The sequence below is a fragment of the Stegostoma tigrinum genome, chromosome 25 (genome assembly GCF_030684315.1).
Source record: "Stegostoma tigrinum isolate sSteTig4 chromosome 25, sSteTig4.hap1, whole genome shotgun sequence".
NCBI lineage: Eukaryota > Metazoa > Chordata > Chondrichthyes > Orectolobiformes > Stegostomatidae > Stegostoma > Stegostoma tigrinum.
The window spans coordinates 29,033,886-29,039,885 of NC_081378.1; positions in this window are offsets into that span (position 1 = coordinate 29,033,886).

A 6,000-nucleotide genomic window follows, 5' to 3' on the forward strand; every position below is an offset into this window, starting at 1 on the left:
ATGAATGCAGTGTTCTTTACTTAGGCTGAACATTAAGAGGATACGTTTACCTGTAAGACATAAAATATTGCAGCCTTTGGTTAGTCATGGTGTTTTACAATGGCTAAAATGACTGTTACATGGAGATGTGAAGTGATATTTACTCAGGTGTAACTGCGTGACTTTTTTTTTGCACCCCTGCAGGAGCATTTCCCTGTTTTCTCCTGCCAGGGCAAGAATCCTTCCCTCCGAGAGGCTAAGGACATTCTGCCCTGTAATGAGGTGTCTTCTCCTCTCATTTGCCCCCATTAGGTCATTGGGTAAGATGCAAGTCATTGGCCTGGCTCTTAGGGCTTGTGCATGTGAGGGAGTAGCACTGAAGCATTGTAAGAGACAAGAGGTGGCATGGAAGCCATGCAGAGTTAGTGTTGTGGGAGGATGAGGGGTAGCGAGAGCTGGTGAGGGAAGGTGTTGTGGGCAACAGAGGGGGGTGTCGAAGCATGAGCATTGGTTAGAGGTGGGCGCAGTGGCACAGTTAAGTGTGAGGTAACAAAGAGAAGAGTATTGCACTTACAATGGCAGAACAGAGAAGATCACTCACCTTCTTACTGTACTGTTGCCTAGTCCTCCTTTACCCTGGAGATGGCACTGATCAGGTGATATCTGACAAGACTGGCAATGGTATGGTGGCCTGGTTTCCCCTGTTAATCCTCTCCTCTCCACCACATGGTGCACCAAAACCTCTCCAACAGGTGTGGTGCCAGTTTCCCCTTCTCTTAAATTTCTTCTAACACAGCTGGGGAACCATTCCTGCTTGTGCACAGTGAAAGATGGCACAACCCCAACAACATACCGGATTTATTGAGGATCCCTTATTTAGTTGCAGGTTCCACACTGAATGGTGCACAGTTAGCCAGAGCAGAAATAGGGTGATTGTCACTGCGAGGTCTCAAATAGCAATTAGGTGACACTTTTGGAAAGACATGCTGAGAAACTTTACTGGATTTTGATGAGAATCACACCACAAAACACAACATGATTCGCACTTAGCCAAAACATGTAAGATTCAACATGTGATAAATTACATTGTAACTTTACCCCTAAAGAGCAAAATATTGGTCATACTTTGTTGTCTGTCTGCACACGATGACATGATGCAATCGATACATTTAACTTGATGAATGTAGAATGATCAATGACTTCTTAATGTACTTACGTCAACTCTCACACTATGCAAGTTTACATAAATGTTCAAATAAGTCTTTCATATAATTTTATTGTGCTTGATGCAAATTTATCAGCACAGTTTGTTGACAAAAAAGTAAATCAAGCATCCAACATTGTGAACACAAATTAAAGGCTACTGCCATAAATTGTTGTCACACCAGGAACTAACATCCTGTACCTTTAGGCATTCGGATTCTTCGGAACACAAGTGACAACCTCCAATGATACTGAAAAAGGGTAATGCACACACAAGGATCTCTCAACATAATTATTAAATCTGGCTTTCAACTTGTTCAAAAGAAATGTTACATATGCCCATGCATTTTAAATATGCAGAGTTCTATTCCTCATGTCAAGTTTTGTTTTAGCAAAAATGAATTTTGTATGTGCACAGCCTAGACTAGAATGAACTGAACTTTAAAATTTACATACAATTGATGGAGTAATATTGCACAAATCTACACATAAAATGATCTTAAGGGAACATATAATTGACAAACCCAAGGGAATGGATATTTTACATATAGTTTCACAATTTAAACTAATGGACTAGATTTACTCTTTTTTTATCAATGTAGCTAAATTACCCATATTGAGTTTATTCACTTGAGTATTTTTCGATGTAATTTATTTCAACTTATTTTTTCTTAACCATTTCCTCTACTTTAATATTAAAAATACAACAGCATTTTTTTTTTGGAAAATCATTAGCCAATGAATGAGTTTTAGGCTGCATTCATTTTCCCTGATTTTTATTCTAAGCAACTACTGTTAATGGTAGTATCATTGCTTTAGGCTGGAACTCACCTGACTTGAGCGAGTATTGTGCCCTCTGTTTTTCTTAACACCCATTTTAAGACTAGTAGGCTACAACAGCTGAGTAATTCCAAAGTTTCCAACACTCACAACAGTACCAAATGACTTGGAGAGAGTGAGGACTGCAGATGCAGGAAGCTAGAGTCAATAAATGTGGAACTGGAAAAGCACAGAAGATCAGACACCATCCCAACAGCAGGGAAGTCAACATTTTGAGCTGAAACCCTTCACCAGAACTCAGTCCTGACAAAGGGATTTGACCCAAAGCATTGACTTCCTTGCTTGTTGGACTGCCTTGCTTTTCAAACTCCACATTTAGTAATTACTTAAATGGAACATTAAATTCCAAGTCATGTTTTACAAGACACTGTCCAGCCTTTGTCACATGGAATAGCGTTTAGTTTTGATGAACATAACATTGCACCTGGTAGACATTATTACAGCATCATCCCTAGGAGAACCTACAGTAAAAGCAGTATTAAAATGGCAAATAAACAAAATAAAAATTAAAAGTAATCCAATTTACTTTGACTTTCATTGCTCCCTGAACGCTGAATTGTTTTTGTTTCTCCATCTACCAATGGGCTCCCTGCCAACCGCATTAAAGTCAGGTTGGGAATATGTTGTCTTGGTGATGTGCAGTGTAATAGAATAGGAAAAGCTACTGGAAGCATGAAGTAAGCAAAGAGTAAGGTCTGTGTGCGTGCGATAAGAATGATCGTGCAGTCGGCATCAACTCTTAACTGGCAAATATTTAGAAGCTGACAAATTGCAATGGATGTTATGTTTTCTACACTTATCGAATACACCAAAGTCTAGTGTGCAGAATTGTGTGTTTTTTTTAGCTTTTACAACCGTAATGATGCTATTCAGATTGCAAAACAATAAGCACAGATGGAGGCTATAGGATGTTTATGTTAAAAATAGCATGGAAATTGCTGAAGATGCATTTTCTGAGGAACAACTGTTTGCTACTAATAAATATTAAAAGGAACTAAGCTGATTTTACTAATAATTTAGCAACAAACTAAAATGTGGATTAAGTGCGGATTTAAAATTTTATTTAAAAATGGATTGAAATACAGGAACAAATTCTAATGGTTCATTAGAATACAAAGAGTGCAATAAATTGTACTGCCCACGGTTTTACAAGATCGTTGCAACAGTCAGCACCAATACTACTGTTATTGATTGCATGCATCAGCAAGGGGCTTGGTATCACACGTGGGTAATGTTACTTGAAGTTAGATTACCTTTGCCAAAGAGGAGGTGCATTATGGTTGCAAGAAATGGTGGCATAATTTTCCCAGGTGAGAACCAGTGACCAGTGAAAGCTCGAATGCTGCTCTGGTCCTCCTCTGCTGCTTCTTCGTGTACTTCTGCTGCCTTTTGTAGCTTGTGAGATTGATCCACTCATACAATTGCTGATGATATTAACTGGTGCCTCATGTTTGCTTGATTGTGGGCATGCAACAAGTCAGCACAAAACTGGAAATGTTGCCAGATGAGTCCTGCAGAACACTACCTGCCTGGTAAGCCAACTAAACCTCTGCTTGAGGAATGCAATGATATTTCTGATGGCTGAGCGATTCTCACTTTGAATGGTCAGTTAGGTGCCTTAATATTTTCATTCTTTAGCTGAACAGTATTTAGATAGTCTGCTGAGGTAAGGAGAATATTAATTTCAATTAGGAAACATCTTACTGTAGCTTCATCTTACCATGAGGGCGCAAAAGTGAGAGCACAATCATGTGATGATATGAACTACCATTTGCATATCACACAGCCAGACTTAACCCTTACACAACAGTTTGTGGAGATTCCTGACGTATGTCGTGAGCCATGATAACAGAGGAAATTCCTTATCATATCATAGCTAGCTGTACACATTGCACAAGAGTTCAAAGATCTGCAGGATGAATGACTATATTTTGTATAGAAAAAAATTTGTTCATTGTCTTCACCCTTACAGAGATCTCAGCATTTATTGCACATCCCTAATTGCTTTGATGAACCACTGTAATTCATGTGGTTCAGGGTCCTCTCACTATAAGTGGGTCATGGTAACTGCATGGTTAAGAGACAATTACCCAACTGATGCGCTGCCACAAGCTGCACGTCTGAGGAAAATACAATTTGTTTCTCATCCAGAATACATGCAAGTTTAAACGAATGGCTTGTATGGCTAAATGAGTGCTATCAATAGTTTCCCAGGCCACAAGAAATCCTACTATCCTTTCCAATCCTAAAGCTTTCTAAGACTGCTCTTCCCCAGCAACACTGAAAATTATGCAGACATTTGTCATAGTGTATAGTCACAATGAGCTCCCATATACTGATGAGTGCAGAGGATTGTGAGATGTGTGTAAATAAGCTGTGATAACCTGCAAGTTCCCAGCAGCAAAAACCAAATGAAGTGCTGTTGCGACCTTGACATGGGCAATGTTGTCATAGCTGTGTCATGACACTTCCCATTCCATTTAATGAGGTCAAAAATCTATGTAACGATTTCCTGCCTGAAGGACCTACATACATTGGTCTTGGCTCATTTGAATGGAGGAGTGTTGTTCTGTAAACTCTGGATGGATAGGGCCTCCTGCTGAGAGACCTCCTTGCACTCTGACCCATCTACTTAGCAACCAGTGCTATTTTTTTCCAACCACAACTCCTCCTCTGATTCTTCAAGAGACAAAGCTGTTGATGACCCCTTCCTTGTGTGAATTTGATAAAGGGTCTGATGAGGCAGAATAGCATAACACTTCTTCTTTCTCAATTGCTGAGAAAATTTCTGAGTAACTGGTCATTACAGTCTGGCAAAATGTCCATAAATTTTCCCAATACACATCAAAAATTCATTTTAACACAACATAGTCAGTCTTGCTTAAATAGCCAGAGAACATTGAAAGCTGCACTTGGCTTCAGAGCACATTCCTGAAAGAAACAACTGTTCATTCCTGTTCAGTTGTCCACTGGAAAAAACTGGTTAATTGAAGCAGTACCCACCAAAATTCCATGCAGGTTCTTTAAAATCGGCTCGTTGGCAATCACTTGGACTGTTGTTCCTTGGTGAGATTTCAACTGCTTTGCCAAGATAGAATATTGTGCCAAATGTAAGACAAACTGGTGTTGAAGACCACTTATTTAGGTCTGAAAAACATTTTCTGATAATTCTGTTGACTTGGATTATATGAATGCCCATGGTCACATACATCAACATAGTCCCATACATGCAAAACTTATTGAAACAGATATGTGCATTGGACTCAGAATAATTTCAGCTACCTTTATTATTATGTCTTTTGATGATTGCTCAGAAAACTCATTCTCATCTTCATGCTGTTTCACTGAAGCAACATGTAGAACCTTCGAGCAATCTATCTGCTGGTTAAACTTGCACAGGCATGTCCATGTGGCTGAAGGGTTGCCATCAAAGTATGTCTTCAATGTGGCACATTTAATCTTAAAATTTAGGACATATTAATACAAACTGCTTTCATCCTATTTCAATTTTGACTCCCAGAAGACAACACATACTCAGGGTTGTTGAGTGGCACCACAGAGCCAGATAAAAATCACTGTACTGAAAGAATGACATTCATGCCATCTTGTCTGCACTGGCTGAATAAGGTAGCTGCTCATTCCAATCTCAGTTACCAGACATGGCCATGGCCTTGCAGCTTATAATACTTGAGTACAACCACTGGATCCTTTCAAATGAGTTGACAGTTTCCACTGCAACCAACACACTAGGCAGTGAATTCCAGATACCTACCATGCACAAACTTTCAACGGTTTTTACAGTGAGAATAGCATGTTTAAAAAAAGTGAATCACTGATTCTGTAGTGATTGATTCTTTGAAGACTTCAACAGTACATGTTATTCATTACATGCTTAATGATATAGATGAAGGCATTAAAAGTAATATTAGCAAATTTGCTGATGACACATAGCTGGGTGACAGGGTGAGATGTGAGGAA